This window comes from Thermobia domestica, unplaced genomic scaffold (assembly GCF_964235325.1).
Source record: "Thermobia domestica unplaced genomic scaffold, izTheDome1.hap1.1 HAP1_SCAFFOLD_804, whole genome shotgun sequence".
Lineage (NCBI taxonomy): Eukaryota > Metazoa > Arthropoda > Insecta > Zygentoma > Lepismatidae > Thermobia > Thermobia domestica.
Genome location: NW_027656514.1, coordinates 9,657 through 26,976, shown reverse-complemented (window position 1 = coordinate 26,976; position 17,320 = coordinate 9,657). Strand labels below are relative to the sequence as shown.

Here is a 17,320-nt window from a genome sequence, read left to right as displayed (position 1 = left end):
GATGTGTCGTGCTTGTATACGAAAGGCATTTACTCGCCGGAGATCTACACTTAGTCATAATAATTTACTTTTAAAAAGTGGTAATACATTCCGTGTTAAGTATAGTAGTAGGTGCACACGGATCGGAAATCAGGTTATTTTAATGTGCCGTGCAAATAAACAGGCTGTTAGTGTAAGAAATAGTGGGTATAACGCTTAGAATATCGATTAATCGCTATGAAATAATGTTGATAAATTATCTCTTGAAAGTACTATAAAATTAATGTTTCTAGTATTTTCGTACTTGAAGGATAATGAAATTTGAAAAAGAGATGCCAACAGCACCTGGTGTTCCCAGGCGGTCACCCATCCAAGTACTGACCAGGCCCGATGCTGCTTGACTTCGGTGATCGGACGAGAACCGGTATATTCAGCATGGTATGGCCGTTGGCGAATGCATATGGCTTCGAGTGAGTTATTGTAGCTACGTAGGTTTGTCGGTGAATACTCAAAAAGACCAGCGCGTGGAAAGCGTTGCTAATTGTTTTAAGTAATGCATGATTACGAAATTATCGTGGTGAACGATGTGAGAATATTCGTCTTTGTGAAAAACAAAATTAGAAAAAGTATACCAACAGCACCTGGTGTTCCCAGGCGGTCACCCATCCAAGTACTGACCAGGCCCGATGCTGCTTGACTTCGGTGATCGGACGAGAACCGGTATATTCAGCATGGTATGGCCGTTGGCAACTACCTTTTCTTCAATGTCCTGTTAAGGAAGTATGTTTTAAGTAAGAATTGACATTATTAACTATAAAGGCAAGCATATTAACGTCGTTAACATTACTTGGAATATACTAATATTCGAATAAATATTTGAATGTTCGAATGATGAGTGATTCGGATGTTCATAGTGCCACTGTGTCCTATCGAGTTTACTATCACGAACCACGTATGAAATTGTATATAAATAAATAAAAATAAATCCTTTATTAAGTATTGATTACAGGAAAAAGGCAAACTTACATTCTTTAATGTACACAATGAAATGTATGAAAGATATTTTTAAGATATGTTTCACTTACCCTTTATAACGCAAGGTAGTTTTCAGTGTAGCATTCTCTTCAGCTGCGAGATAACGTAAGGCAGATGATCATTCAGTCGTGAAGCACTAAAATGTAATATACATTTTAACTATTATCGATAAGAATTATTTACTGCAGGGATGCAAATAAAGTGAGGCAAATTAGTAAATAAAAACCGATACTGTAACTGATAATATAATTAGTTGTATCTGTATTAGTTGTATATACAGTAATCGCACGATTATCCGCGGAGTTGGATGTTGGCATAATCGCGCATAATCAGCAGTATGAGCAGAAAAGGGAAATGAAATGAAATATTTAGATTTACGTCGCATACTTATACCGGTTACGCTAAAGGAGACGGTGATGATGAGTACTGAATGAAGAAAGTGGGAGGAAACGGGAGAAACCCGAGAAAACCCATGAGCACGGTCTTTATGCACGACAAAGTTCACACGGCACGAGCTGGGATTGAATCAGGGACCCCAAGCACCGGAGGCCAAAAAACGGACAAAAAGTCTTTCGTGCAACTTTCGTTTTCGGTAAAAAGTTTACACATAATTTAGAAAGAGTAGTTTTCTGGTCTTTTTATTTCACAAGTTGGTTCATGTCTATATTTTTTACATGCATAAAAAATTTTTCAACTCCCTTGCTTATTTCCTGTTAAAGACCTCTACCTCTGATTGTATTTTTTGCACATATTCTTATTGTTTTCAGACAACATTTCTAAAAGCGTAATTTATCGTCAGCAAGAAAAGAAAAGGAAAGCCTCGGATAGTGGAATGTGTACTGTATATATATATATATATATATATATATATATATATATATATATATATATATACGTATTAGTATATAGTTTTATTTTATACGTCTCCTATTATTACACAATGTGCAGATATTGTCAAAGCGCAAGTAAATATGTATAACTCCCCGTTCTGCACTTAATAACTTGAAAGAAGTTCGGGGAAGGTAGTGTAACAGAAAGTGCAAACAGAAATGAGGGTTTAAAGGCATTTAATATTATTCCGTAGTAGTATGATTTTTTGTAAAAAAAAAAAAATATATATATATATATATATATATATATATATATATATATATATCTAAACATACATATTCAATGATATAGTAAGAGGTTAGCAGCACTGATAGAACTGCAGAAAGTACAAAACCGTTAATAAGAAAGAGAGAGAGATGGTGGCCGCTTTTGTGCTTTTCATTGGCTAATTCCGAATTGCGCGCGAATACGTACGAGATTTCTTTCTTTTTCCTCTTCGCAGCCCAGATGTTGCCAATTAGAAGTTTTTAGTACTACATTTGTATGAAAATGTTGCCTTTAAGAAATGTGGTTTGCATACAGAGAAAAGAGCAAAATGAATATTTACCTTAGTGGGCATGAAAAAAGACGAAACATTTTGCAAGATGGACACACGAACTTCCTTAATGCAGGCGTTCAGTACATTATTGTAAAGAAAAAAACACTAAAAAGAATTACTTCAATATCCCTAGCAACATTCAACAATTCATAGAGAAAAATCTTTATTTTGAGAACAATGGAAAACTATGTAATTGTAGATAACTACTAAATTTAATGATTAAGGAAAACGTTTAGGCCCGGCCCTTCAGAAAGAAAGTGCACAGAATATTCTCTCATGGAAGCAATTGCAAAATCAACATTTTGTTTGCAGTTATAATTAGAGGATCTATATACAGGGTGTTCGAAAAAGAATGTATCCTCTTGAAAGAAAATATTCTCTGGGCCCCTAATCCTTTATATACCGAAAGGAAGTTTGTATAGCATTTTTTCTTACCTTCGTTAGAAGAATTGAAAGTGACTACTATCGTGACACGGGAGATATTTAATCGATAGTCGAATTACTCACATACTCGAATGAACACGTCTCTTGTAAGGAGAGGAAAGGCTTCTGTGATCCGCTATCGCAGCTGTGTCATATCTGCAGAGAATGTTAGGACACAAACGTGATCTTTGAGAGCCTCGTGAAAAGAAGTCGCATAGTATCATGTGTGGAGACATCGGGGCCATCTGAAGAACGCTTCATCATTAGGACCAAGGGCGAGTTACGAAACACTCTGGGATATATTTATTAACATAACTTCTCGTCATTCTGCAAGTGTGGTGGAGCTCCATCCTATTGGAAAAGGAAACCTCGGGAGCCCTCTTCATGTGTAGGTATCGTTCACATCTGAAGCATGTGAAGATAGATTACTGTACTATCGTGTACCTAAAATCATTTTCTACGAATACGAACATGTCTACACTGAAGGCAGTGCAGCTCTTTTTCTCTTTTTTTTGGTCATGTATTGTAACGCGGGGCAATGCACACAATAACATGTAATGTTGTGTATCATCATAAAGGGCCAGGGCGATGATTGGATCTTGATGGACGTGGAGAACTGATAGGTGATGTGAGTGGTATTGTGATCTATGGTTGTATGTTTACTGATGAATGCATAAGGAGAGGTGAAGGGGTTGCCTTTTTTTTTATGTCGATCGGGAGGGAAGCGATTGGGAAACTTTTGACTTTGTTTTTCAACCGAATATATTGATTGAATAGGTCGCCGACAATTTTACGGGGCGTCACGTCGTTGCCTTTTTCATGTCGATCGCGAGCGAAGCGAGCGTTTTTTTTTTTTTTTTTTTTTTTTTTTTTTTTTTTTTTTTACCGACAATATGTATTGAATCGGTTGCCAACACCTTTAGGGGCGCGTCACGTCCTTCTTTCTGTGCTGATCGCGAGCGAAGCGAGCGCGAAATTTTTGACTTTTTTTTTTTTTTTTTTTTTTTTTTACCCACAATATTTATTCAATCGGTCGCCAACACTTTTAGGGGTGCGTCACGTCCTCTTTTCTCTGCTGATCGCGAGCGAAGCGAGCGCGAAATTTTGACCTTTTTTTCTCTTTTTAATTCTTTTTTTTCTTTAAGAAAAAATATTGATTTCATAGGTCGCGAACATTTTTACGGGATGCAACATCGTTTATTTGTTTTTCCAACCGTCTTTCTGTCTTGAGCCCCCGCCAAGTTAACTTTATGGTGGACAAAAACTATGTGCGGTGGGTTACCGCGGGGTTCTCCCGTTTCCTCCCACTTTCTTCATTCCACCACCATTTCAATCATTTCTCATAATCAGCGCCTCTTTTAGCCTAAGCGGCATAACGTGGGACGTAAAACAAAGATTTCCTTTAGTTGCTTTCTGTCTTGATTACGAGCGCGAAATTTTTTACTTTTTTTTTCTTTCTTTTGATATTATTCATTTAATAGGACGGCAACACCTTTACGGGCCGCCGCGTCGTCGTTTACACTTCTTCAGCCCATATTCTTTCTGCTTGTTCGTTTTCCGGCATCTTGTTATCACCGCCCGCGGCAATGCCTATGTCTTTCATCGCTTTTTGAAGCAAATCTTTAATAAATATGCACTCTCACATTTGTACTAATATGCATACCACAGTGGATAGACTGTAACTAGGAAAGCAGAAGCCTGCATATCATATTATTTAACAGTTGAAAGTGAACTGTCATTTTAAGTTTGATTTTGATCAGATGAGTGCAGTTCAACTCGTCGACAATTGTGAAGATTCTCGAGGTTAGGGACCATCCATTTTGTGCTTTGTAATGAAAATGGCTGCAGCCAAACTTCTCTGATCTGAATGAAACTTGGCATGATGATACATCTTGACCTGCTCTACAAGTTTATTTAGTATTTTCCGTTGCGCAGGCTTTTGCTTCTCCAGGTTCTCCCATGGAACTGAGAAACGTATTCAGTCGAACTTCTGCGGTAAGTCAGTATATCATCCTGAGAAGTTTGATCGAGATAGCAGAGGTTCGACTATTCGTTTTTCAATTCCATGTGATATTACAACACGGTGAACTAAATTTATATAGAAACACTTTGATTTTGTTTTGTTTTTTGCTAGCATTAAACTGAGAAAATGTTATTCAATAGACAGAGAACACCACTCAAAGAAAAGTACATCATAAGAATATATATATGGTTGCTGTGGTTCTCGGTTTAATTTGCTAGTTAAGAAACTTGCTCTAAATAAGTACATCTTACAGGTGAAAAACTAAGCCAGGCGATAGAATTAAATATAAAGTTATACACTTTTATTTTACGTTTACTAGTGTTGGGTTACTACTGTAAAATAAGTCAGTATATATGAAAGATAACTGTATTAGGTACTATTTTCCACCGGCGGTGTATTCTTGCATAGTGTACTTAATGTTTACAAGCGGGGCGCTACTAGTATGGATGCATGACAAGTGCTATTGAAACTCGAAAACTAACTGGTTTCCACTACCCTTGCTTATACGTATACCCGCGTCGCCTTCGCTCCTGTTCACTTTGGACGCACATTCTTGCTATCGCTCAGGCCCCCAGCTTTCTCCTGTTTTGGCTCCCTTAAATAGTATTCGTGCTTTTTATTGGCCACCTGGCAAAGCACTTGTAATGATTTTACACCAGTAACTCTAAAATACATGTGTATTACTTTATTTAATTCTGTCGTCTGCAGAATTTTTTTTTTTTCGTACAAATATGCCTTTTCATGCAGAACACTGAATTTTGCCTGTAAATTTTTGAGAATATGCTGTGACGAAACTTGAGCACCGTTCTTCTTTTCTTTCTTATCACGAGTCTTCTTTAGCCTAATGAGCACAATCATCACACGATAACGACTATTCTTTTCATTTAACTTGTAAACAAGTTGAACTAATAATAATAATTGATGTACAAAGGAGAAGTGTCCTACATATTTGAGGTAAAAAATAAAATAAATATACTTCTACTTCATCCGTGTTTACAAAGTTAAATGTTATCGATTTACAAAAAATGGTCACCTATCCACACACTGACCAGGCTCGACACTGCTTGACCATACATATTAAAACATCGGTCCCACTGAATACACAAGTAGTAAGCACATTCACATAAAAATAATTAGGATTACAGTATATAAAATGCGTTAATTAAAATAGCAAATGCCTTACCTTATCACAGGCGATCCAAAGCCACTGCACATCATCTGCTACGCACACTATATTCCTCCAATATTTCACTCACTTCCTATATCACGCAACAGAAAATATTAATAAAATTCACTTAGCAACATTTTCATTTTTAATCAACAATACGTATAACAATTAAGAATAAAATTAATTGTGAGCACATTGTTATAATTAGAATACTGTTTTTATTCGTTTACAAATATGGGATTAATATAGAGCTGGCAGCAACAATATATACAACTCATCCTGTATGTATCGTAAATCCTAACTTGAGAAGACATCTCTGACGCAAACAATGAGACAAGAAATCAAATACTATATCCGACACATTTGGGGTTTATTGAACTTCAATGTTGGAAGATACCACCTTGTCGGTAGTACAAATGTAATATCCTTACAACACGCGGAACTTTTGCCAGGCATATCTAGGAATTTGGGAAGATTAATTGATATCCTTAATGTGCAATGTATGATTATGACGCATTGTTATGTACACGCAGACGGAACCAGGACAATCTATAGATGACATTTGCACTGTGTTTGGACAATTTGTTCGCAGAAAATAACCGTTTTTGTCTATGAATACTTGAGAACATGGAAGGTATGAGATATACATTTTATGCGCAAATATTATAATACAAATCATTGTTAGTTTGGTGGATGCGTGAAAGAAAGAAAAGGAGTAGATTTTTGCAGACGTCCGGATATAAAGCGAGAACTGAGAATACGCATCTATAACATCTATTTTCTTTGTGTTAATGATATCGATGAACTAAACGGGGAAACTAAAATACAACTGTTTGCAGTATAATTCGAAGTATAGTCAAGTGCAGAGGCGTACTCACGGGGTGTCCACCGGGTGCGGACTCCTCGCAAAAGTTCCTAAGTGAACATACATTTGCAGACTTTCTCATTAAATGTAGTTATTAACAGGGAAAATATTGATGTATCATCAATATAAATCTGATCTTACACTTCATCTGTACTCTGTCTGTATCATGTTTTTGTGAAAAAGTAAGTGGAATATTTATCGTGTTTTCGAATGCAGAATAATAGTATATAGACATAGTGGCTTGTAGTATTGGAACCTTGCCCCCCGAAGCTTGGATCCCTTAGAAGAAAAAAAAATGCATGCGCGCCTGGTGAAATGGTTAACGAATTCAGTTCACTCGATGAATCGACAGATAGTAATACACATTTCGACAGATCGACAGCATTCGACAGATACAGACATATGAAAGTAGCACAAGAATTAGGCGAAAGTCCGTGCGTTTCCTCAATTCACGTAGGAAACAACAGAAAATATCAACTACCATAAAATAATCCGTATATATATTTAATTTATTTGGAATAAAATAAATATAGAAACAACCTGTTCATACATAACTACGGTAAGTGCGTTAATTGCTAACGTAAGAACAAATATGAAACAAGGCACAAAATAAAAAAGAAAAATAAAGTTAAAGGGAATAAATATTTAGGCTTGATTGTCATTCGTATTAAGAAGCTGGGTAATAAAATGTTAAAATCTACAGAAAATTATGAAATTAAATCAGGATTTGAAATAAAAGTCTATACATTGGAAGTAGGCCAGGGAGTTTGCAAGGCAGATGTGTGCGACACGCGTTACTTTATAGATTCCCTTCATTGAACTATAGTAAGCAGTACGAAGATGGTACTTTGCGTATAATCACAGGAAGGATTGAAGTTAATTACCATGGTAATATAATTATTTATTGATAAGTATTTCCATGTTAAATTATGAAAATTATAAGCACAAGGAGGGTGAAAAAGTAGTGTGACCGACTTAGCAATGACTGAAACATAAAATAGAAAAGCGAATAAAAACAAATGCCTTTTGAGTTATGTGGAATAAAGTTTCTTCTAGCCAGTAAGGAAGAATAGGATCTGGTGCATTCATTGAATACCTGAAAAAAATCGTTTATCAAAATAGAAGGAAACACACTTATCGTTGTGGCAACTACGAACTTCTGTTTACCTCAGCCCGCCTCAGCAAGTGCTTTCTATCCGGTCCGCGCTCCGTAACCAAACTCAACGCTGCCTGCTAGCGAAAATTTCTGCGGCATCTACTTCCCATCTACTTCCCATCCTGCTGAGCCCACACTTTGAGCACAGGACGAGAAGACACATTTACGAAATGTACATCAGGTCGATGTTGCTCTACGCCCACCCGGCGTGGGAACACGCAGCCCGCAGAAACCTACGCCAACTGCAGACCATCCAGAACCGGGCAGCTCGTATCATAACGGGACACAGCCGTGACACGAGAATCGCCCAAATACACGAAGACTTAGAGCTCCCGCTGCTGACCGAAGTGCAACAAACACAGTCAAGAAGATTCTGGGACACAGTCAGAAGACATGAAAACCAGTACGTCACTGCAATCGCCACCGGAGATCCACGAAGAAGAATCTACCGGATGCCCAGACCCCAATGAACCAATAGACCCACAAGGAAGCAACATAGGGCCTGCGACAGTTGCAGCCCTACATTGAAACAACGTTGAACTCAAAAGTCAAAAATAACACAATCCACATGGAAGGCAAGGGCTAAAGCCCGGTACTTCAAGCACTTAAAACCGACAAAGTCTGAAAGTCTGAAAGTCTGAAAGCGAAAATTTCATTCTTCAGTATCGTTGAGTTTATTGCAGAAAGCAATGGCAGATACGGCATCAGCACCTGCAGCCCCGGCACAGGCTTCTCCTAAGAAGTCTGCAAAGCCTAAGAAACCAAAAACAACACCTTCTCATCCAAGAACATCAGAAATGGTGAACAACGCCATCAAGAATTTGAAGGAAAGGGGAGGAAGTTCACTGCAAGCTATTAAGAAATACATCTCTCAGAACTACAAAGTGGATGCCGAGAAGCTTGCTCCATTTATCAAGAAATACTTGAGAAGTGCAGTTGCTTCTGGGTCTTTGGTTCAGACCAAGGGAAAAGGTGCATCTGGATCGTTTAAGCTTAGTGCTTCATCGCTGAAGGAGAAGCCTGAAGGTGGATCTTCAACCAAGGCGAAACGATCAGCATCAAAGGAGAAGAAGCCTGCGAAAAAGCCAGCAGCTAAACGTCCCAAGAAGACTGGTGAAAAGAAAAAGGCTGCTGCTCCCAAACCTAAGAAATCACCATCTAAAGTGAAGAAGGCAAAAACTCCCAAGAAGCCAAAGGCCCCGAAGCCAAAGAAGGCTACAGCAAAACCGAAAAGTGCTAAGAAGGCTGCACCAAAGAAGAAGTAAATGTGTCAGTAAATCATCTGACATTTTAAAACGGCTCTTTTTAGAGCCATCAAATACTTTGAGAAGAGTAAAATTGTGCTTTTCCTATCATTATCACATGTTCATTCATAGCAATGTATAGTATACACGCAAGGGACTTTGAGTTTTCTTTTTAACCGAAGCACTTCTTGATGTAAGTGCTTTATAACAGAGGGGAATTGAGGGTGGGGAAAGAAAGCTTTCACGGGTGTCAAGAATGGTGTACTCGAAAAAAAATGGGGAACACATTACGTAATGTCAATTTGTGATCACTTACTTTTTCCTTGTTCCTATCTTCAAGTAGCGAAACAGTACAGAAAACGCACTTAATGCATTTGTTAGAAAAACTTTTGCAGGCTGACTGGGTTCGATTCTCGGTGGGAGCTCAAATGTTTCGCATTGCACGTTAATAAGTAGGTCCACGTTTGAAACAGCCTTGCTGCTGAAAGGGACACTAAACTAAAATCAACTCTTTTCAAGGCTGGGGTGAAAGAAATGTTCGAACTTATTACAACTCGTGAAAGTGAAGTAGACTATGTTTCAATTTAACGTCGTACTATTATGATTTTTATGATAAAGGAGACGGGTGATTACGCCTAATGAATGATGGAAATACTGGTGTAATGAGAAAGTGTTAGGAAAAGGGAACACGCTAATAACCACGGATACCGTCTTATAATTCGTAATATTGCTATAAAGAAAAATAGTAACACCAGCAGAAATGTAGGTGTACAATTGAACTGATGTTAAGTACAAACAGACACTTAAAGAAAGTTTAGTTTAACGTTTGCATTCAACAGCAGCGACCTCTGACAAAATAATATTACTTTTGCTACCTTGGAAGAAGTACATATTTCGCCTGCGAGTTCTATCAGATTAATAACGTTGAGAAGGGCAAACAGTGGTTGAATCGAAGTTAAGTTATGCAACATATGGCAAAATCGAACCCTTGACCACATAAAACGAAGATAATCAATCGGTAAACATAGGGGAAAACTAAAGAATATACTTGAAAGATAGGATGATATACGAAACGACAGGAAAACGAAGGTAGATGTATTAACTATGCAACATACGGCGTGAGAATTTAAAAAAAAAAGATAACAAGTATGGACAAGATCCTTGTTAGGATAACAGCATCTCTAAGTAGTGTATTGGTCCTAAAAAGGACCGTTTTTGAACTCAGTGCCAGAACTTCAAACTTAAGCACGTTCCCCACGGATGCGGCGAGCAAGCTGAATGTCCTTAGGCATGATTGTGACTCTCTTTGCGTGAATAGCACACAAGTTGGTGTCTTCGAAAAGCCCTACAAGGTAAGCTTCACTTGCCTCCTGTAAAGCCATGACAGCTGAGCTTTGGAAGCGAAGATCTGTCTTGAAATCTTGTGCAATTTCTCGGACGAGTCGTTGGAAGGGCAGCTTGCGGATGAGCAATTCAGTGCTCTTCTGGTAACGACGAATTTCTCGGAGAGCCACAGTACCAGGCCTGTAACGATGGGGCTTTTTCACTCCACCGGTAGCTGGAGCACTCTTTCTTGCAGCTTTGGTGGCAAGCTGCTTTCGAGGAGCTTTGCCTCCAGTAGATTTCCTAGCTGTCTGCTTGGTACGTGCCATTGCAACTGTCACGACTTGTTTCAAATAATTGCGCGCTGAATGAAGTCAAGTTATATAAAGAGCAAAACCGTTAAATCAAGCTATTTCTCATTGGATAAAGTCAGTCGAAAAGGACAGTTCTCATTGGCTTAGACACGTTTTGTGTTTTTCCTCCGTGCTTTCCCTGCATGATCGAAGGAACAAAACCACGAGTCTTGGGCTGCTTGGGCTTGTATTTCTCGTGTGTGGTGAGCGAAGCAGTAACATATCGAAATGACAGGACGTGGAAAAGGAGGCAAGGGTCTTGGCAAAGGAGGTGCCAAGCGCCACCGTAAAGTTCTTCGTGACAACATCCAGGGTATCACCAAACCCGCTATTAGGCGTCTTGCTCGCCGTGGTGGTGTGAAGCGTATCTCTGGTCTCATTTATGAAGAGACCCGAGGAGTATTGAAAGTATTCCTGGAGAACGTAATCAGAGATGCTGTTACATACACAGAACACGCCAAGAGGAAGACAGTGACAGCTATGGATGTTGTGTATGCCTTGAAGAGGCAAGGAAGAACCCTGTACGGTTTCGGAGGTTAAGTTGGGGTTCCTCCTATTTTGGATATAAAATTGGCATAAACGGCTCTTTTCAGAGCCAACAAATTTATATAAAGGGAAAGATTTACTTTGTGCGATTTTCTGTTAGATTATAAGAATTCGTGTAACTACATTAAAGCCTTTTGATGCACACTAAATTACAGACGTAGAGAGATTAATTTGAGAAAATCATACGTTTTTTTTTACATTATGTACGTTCATGTATACGTATTCATATCATGTAGCAGTATTAATGCTGGAGAAGGGGTTCTGGTTGGAAATTGGCGATTTGTTGGAAGTAGCGAGCATGAGAGATGCGAAACGCAAGTCGGAATTTCTGTTCTGACAGTAGGATGTACGTATAGAGGCTTATACAACTTCTATACTGTGCTGTGAGGGGCGAATAATGCGTTAGAAACCTGAATCTTGTCCTTTATCTTGTTTACGTGGTCTTGGGTTCGATTTCTTTCTTTTGCGGTAGTGTCTATTGTGATTTACATGTAAATTAATGACACTTCGTAGCGGGTTACTAAAATAAAGAGTAATACAAATATGAGATGTAGGTTAATGCATTGTATACTTCACATTATTTACTAAAGAAAGGCAGTAGTTACAAGAAACCTAGGCTCGCTCGTTGGGCACAGTAGCAAATGAGTTCTGAGATCAGAGAATAAGAGTAGTTGCGTATTACAAACCATATACATATAACACATATCACACAAATATGAATATCGACCTTGCAAAGAATAAATCGTACTTAAGTGTGCATTTAATGTCATTACTATGTTGCAAAAGAAATTTAGGAAAGTTTTCTGATCCGCTCTGTTCATGATGTCATTGGGGCATAGTAATGAACAATAATAAATGTCGAGAACATATTGAACAGAGTAATTTCAGCCAAGCCAACGCAAGAGAGAAACATGAGTGCTTTAAGAATGTTGGAAATTCCTTTGTCTAGCATGAAGTACATGAGAATATGTGGTATGAGGTTTTCTTCCATTGCTGAGAATCTGGGCTCGACTGTCCTGTCCTCTGGGTAATATGAGCCCGATGTACGCAAATATCAAAAAAATGTAGCTAGCGACAATACAAAAGGTAATGATCTTATAATTAATAATGTAGTGGGAACTAAGCACATCGCTGTTTGGAGTATTCTAAAGTTAGTGTGACTTCCTATGGGCTTCAATTACGATCGACGACTACACATATACTAATTAATCGAATAGCAGCGAGAATTTCGAATGAAACTAAGCAACTATCTCAGACACTTTTGATGAGTCTGTATATCGAAAACAATTCATTTCAATCGTAAATCTCCTCTATAAAGGGGTTTGTGGCCCTCATAAGGGCCGATTTGTATGAGATATAGGTCTTACATTTATGCCTTCTTCTCAGTTTTCTTGGGCAGAAGTACAGCTTGAATGTTGGGCAAAACACCACCCTGAGCGATTGTAACTCCAGACAACAACTTGTTTAATTCCTCGTCGTTACGGATAGCTAACTGCAGATGACGTGGAATAATCCTAGTCTTCTTGTTGTCACGAGCAGCGTTGCCTGCCAACTCAAGAACTTCAGCTGCCAGGTATTCCATGACTGCAGCCAAATACACGGGAGCGCCAGCACCAACTCGTTCGGCATAGTTACCCTTTCGCAAAAGACGATGGATTCTGCCTACTGGGAATTGAAGGCCAGCCCTGCTGGAGCGGGACTTGCTCTTTCCCTTGACTTTTCCACCTTTGCCGCGACCAGACATTGTTCAATATTCTTTCGTAATAAGATGAGAGGAAAAATTGCGGCCTCCCATGAATCAAGTCAGTTTTGTTACTACTTCAAGCGTGCACCCGAGTGCATCAAATGAAAAGCAAGGCAGTTGGCGCGAATTGAAACACGTACTGTAATTTAAATGAAGTCGATAAGGGACGAGAAACTCCCAGCAGGAGAGAAGCAAATGAAGAAAGAAGAAAGGACCAGCACCAGCCAGATACTCCAACTGCGCAACAAGAGGCAGTGCCGCAAGTGAAACTCTATGAAGTCACTTACACAACCGAGGAGGTCATCAACATCATAGCTGAAAAGATGGATACTTCAGAAGTTCGCATCACATATAGAGGTTACAAGAGGTTCAGGATTGACTTCGCCACACCAGTAGCACGAGATGTTTTTCTGCGCATCTTTAAAGCCAAACACTTCGGAGACAGAGCATTATTGATCCAAGCCAGAGGACAAGAAACAGCAGAAACAGCCACACCAGAAGCTACGACATCTGACGCATCCGGCCCTTTCAAGGACCAGAAATCACCACAACCCAGAGTAGACGCATCCGGCCCTTTCAAGGACCAGAAGTCACCACATCCCAAAGTAGACAATGAAGTCAATGAACCAGCTGACGAAGAAGAGTTCACAGTAGTGAAAGGCAGACGCACCAAGAAGAAAGCAGACTCGCCATCCAAGCAAGATGACCCACGAAACAAGAAGAATGAAGGCAACAAGAGATCACACCAGAAGCGACCAATTTTTACGTGTGTTATCAAGAACGTACCAGTCACCATAGATGTTGATACCTTTAAATCTGAGTTAAGGAAACTGAAAGTAAATTTCACAAACGTAGTGAGGATACAAACCCAGAGTGGACCAGCACCCTTACTCAGATTGTTCTCAGAAGATCCCGCTCAAATAAGTAAATTGATAACACACGGAATCTCCATAGGAACGGCACACCACAAAGTAGAAACATCTAGAGCACCACCGCGGCCGATGCCGTGTCACAAATGCTATCAATATGGGCACCAGAGAGCTTTGTGCAAAAACAGAAGAGTGTGCCATCGTTGCGGAAAGGAGCACGAAGACATCTGCAATAACCCAATTAACAACAACTTTTGTGCAACCTGTCGAACAACAGGCCACAGAACAGGAAATAGCAATTGCCCAAGAAGACCACGTCAAACCCACACCATAGCTATGAAAATACTAACAGAAGACCAGCTTACCCACAAAGAAGAAACGGCAAAACAGCAAGATTTAGACGATGGCCCTAATAAGGACCTGACCAATCAAAAAGAAGAAGAAAGGAAGAAGCAAGAAGAACCACCCACCAAGGAACAGGAAAAAATTGCTAAAATCCTGCAAACAGTTATTGACGACGCCATGCATATAGTCACCAACAGAATCATCAAATGGATCACCTCAGTCTTAACTTTCACAATAGAACCGGCAAACCACCAGCGACTCACCAGAGCAATTCAAGAAGCAACAAAGAAGATCTACCGGCAATCCTTCAACCCGATCTTAACAACGAATGGGCAGCTATACGTTCCTTCTCTGCAACGCATCAGTGGAGCCAACGCAGAATAAAAAAAAAAAAATTCTGCAGACAGATGACGACACAAGCACCGACCAAAGGATCAAGAAGACGGCCAAATTGCATGTTAAAAAATAACAGTCTTCCCTACTAACAAAACACCTCCCAAATACAGACAACACAGATAGCTTAACACATTCAGATAGGTTTTAGAAATTAAAATTAAAATATAACATTAATTTATTAATACAGACACTTTTACATGGATTTTCACCACCCTTCTCAAGTGGTTTTGCCATGTAAATACTATTGCATGCAGCATGACCGATAAAGGGGGTTTTTTCCTGGTTTCCAGGTTTTTTATCCCTCTATCAACACAATAAAATCTTCTTTCGCGCTTTCCTATCTTCTATTTTACCCTTCTTTCTTTCTATTTACACTTTAACTACAGATACGCGTGTAAATGTCTTTCGTTAAAGATAGAAACCGCGAGACACACCCACCGACACCAGCTTTAGGCTACTAATTGCATGTGAGGAGAGGCATGTAGATAGATGGTTGATGCCTTACTCTCTGTCAGGGCGCGGGCTTTCCCGAGGGGCGTCCTTATTTTTAACTTTTCTGTTTCTGTTTCGGCGGACACATCTAATTTTGCTGAACGAGTGAGTCATCATGCCACCAAAAACTAGCGGAAAGGCTGCAAAGAAGGCTGGTAAAGCCCAAAAGAATATCTCCAAGGGAGATAAGAAGAAGAAGAGGAGGAGGAAGGAGAGCTATGCCATTTACATCTACAAAGTTTTGAAGCAAGTGCATCCTGACACTGGCATATCTAGCAAAGCTATGAGTATCATGAACAGCTTTGTTAATGACATCTTCGAGCGTATTGCTGCTGAAGCTTCTCGTTTGGCCCATTACAATAAGCGGTCAACTATCACCAGCCGGGAAATCCAAACAGCTGTGCGCCTTCTTTTGCCTGGTGAACTTGCCAAGCACGCTGTAAGTGAGGGTACGAAGGCTGTTACCAAGTACACAAGCTCTAAGTAAAAATCTTCTTCAAGATTTTTCATTTCAAACGGTCCTTGTCAGGACCAACACATTATTCGAAAGAGTTAAATCACGAAATTTGCTTCATTCTGTTATGTAGAAACACGTTGAAATCCAATTTCTATATGCTGTTAGTAAAAAAGTAAAGCACATAGCGGAGATGTGTCGTGCTTGTATACGAAAGGCATTTACTCGCCGGAGATCTACACTTAGTCATAATAATTTACTTTTAAAAAGTGGTAATACATTCCGTGTTAAGTATAGTAGTAGGTGCACACGGATCGGAAATCAGGTTATTTTAATGTGCCGTGCAAATAAACAGGCTGTTAGTGTAAGAAATAGTGGGTATAACGCTTAGAATATCGATTAATCGCTATGAAATAATGTTGATAAATTATCTCTTGAAAGTACTATAAAATTAATGTTTCTAGTATTTTCGTACTTGAAGGATAATGAAATTTGAAAAAGAGATGCCAACAGCACCTGGTGTTCCCAGGCGGTCACCCATCCAAGTACTGACCAGGCCCGATGCTGCTTGACTTCGGTGATCGGACGAGAACCGGTATATTCAGCATGGTATGGCCGTTGGCGAATGCATATGGCTTCGAGTGAGTTATTGTAGCTACGTAGGTTTGTCGGTGAATACTCAAAAAGACCAGCGCGTGGAAAGCGTTGCTAATTGTTTTAAGTAATGCATGATTACGAAATTATCGTGGTGAACGATGTGAGAATATTCGTCTTTGTGAAAAACAAAATTAGAAAAAGTATACCAACAGCACCTGGTGTTCCCAGGCGGTCACCCATCCAAGTACTGACCAGGCCCGATGCTGCTTGACTTCGGTGATCGGACGAGAACCGGTATATTCAGCATGGTATGGCCGTTGGCAACTACCTTTTCTTCAATGTCCTGTTAAGGAAGTATGTTTTAAGTAAGAATTGACATTATTAACTATAAAGGCAAGCATATTAACGTCGTTAACATTACTTGGAATATACTAATATTCGAATAAATATTTGAATGTTCGAATGATGAGTGATTCGGATGTTCATAGTGCCACTGTGTCCTATCGAGTTTACTATCACGAACCACGTATGAAATTGTATATAAATAAATAAAAATAAATCCTTTATTAAGTATTGATTACAGGAAAAAGGCAAACTTACATTCTTTAATGTACACAATGAAATGTATGAAAGATATTTTTAAGATATGTTTCACTTACCCTTTATAACGCAAGGTAGTTTTCAGTGTAGCATTCTCTTCAGCTGCGAGATAACGTAAGGCAGATGATCATTCAGTCGTGAAGCACTAAAATGTAATATACATTTTAACTATTATCGATAAGAATTATTTACTGCAGGGATGCAAATAAAGTGAGGCAAATTAGTAAATAAAAACCGATACTGTAACTGATAATATAATTAGTTGTATCTGTATTAGTT

The 17,320-nt window shown here is 39.0% G+C and overlaps 4 non-coding genes across 4 annotated transcripts; all 4 read right to left on the bottom strand.

Annotated features, from left to right (window-relative positions):
- Nucleotides 1-312: 312 nt before the first annotated feature.
- Nucleotides 313-431, bottom strand: LOC145677355 (5S ribosomal RNA). The gene has a single exon (XR_014129787.1). It is a non-coding gene; the product is annotated as a 5S ribosomal RNA (ribosomal RNA).
- Nucleotides 432-608: 177 nt separating this feature from the next.
- On the bottom strand, nt 609-727 carry LOC145677351 (5S ribosomal RNA). Its single transcript, XR_014129783.1, has one exon. It is a non-coding gene; the product is annotated as a 5S ribosomal RNA (ribosomal RNA).
- Nucleotides 728-16,348: 15,621 nt separating this feature from the next.
- Nucleotides 16,349-16,467, bottom strand: LOC145677349 (5S ribosomal RNA). Its single transcript, XR_014129781.1, has one exon. It is a non-coding gene; the product is annotated as a 5S ribosomal RNA (ribosomal RNA).
- Nucleotides 16,468-16,644: 177 nt separating this feature from the next.
- Nucleotides 16,645-16,763, bottom strand: LOC145677350 (5S ribosomal RNA). Its single transcript, XR_014129782.1, has one exon. It is a non-coding gene; the product is annotated as a 5S ribosomal RNA (ribosomal RNA).
- Nucleotides 16,764-17,320: the final 557 nt, after the last annotated feature.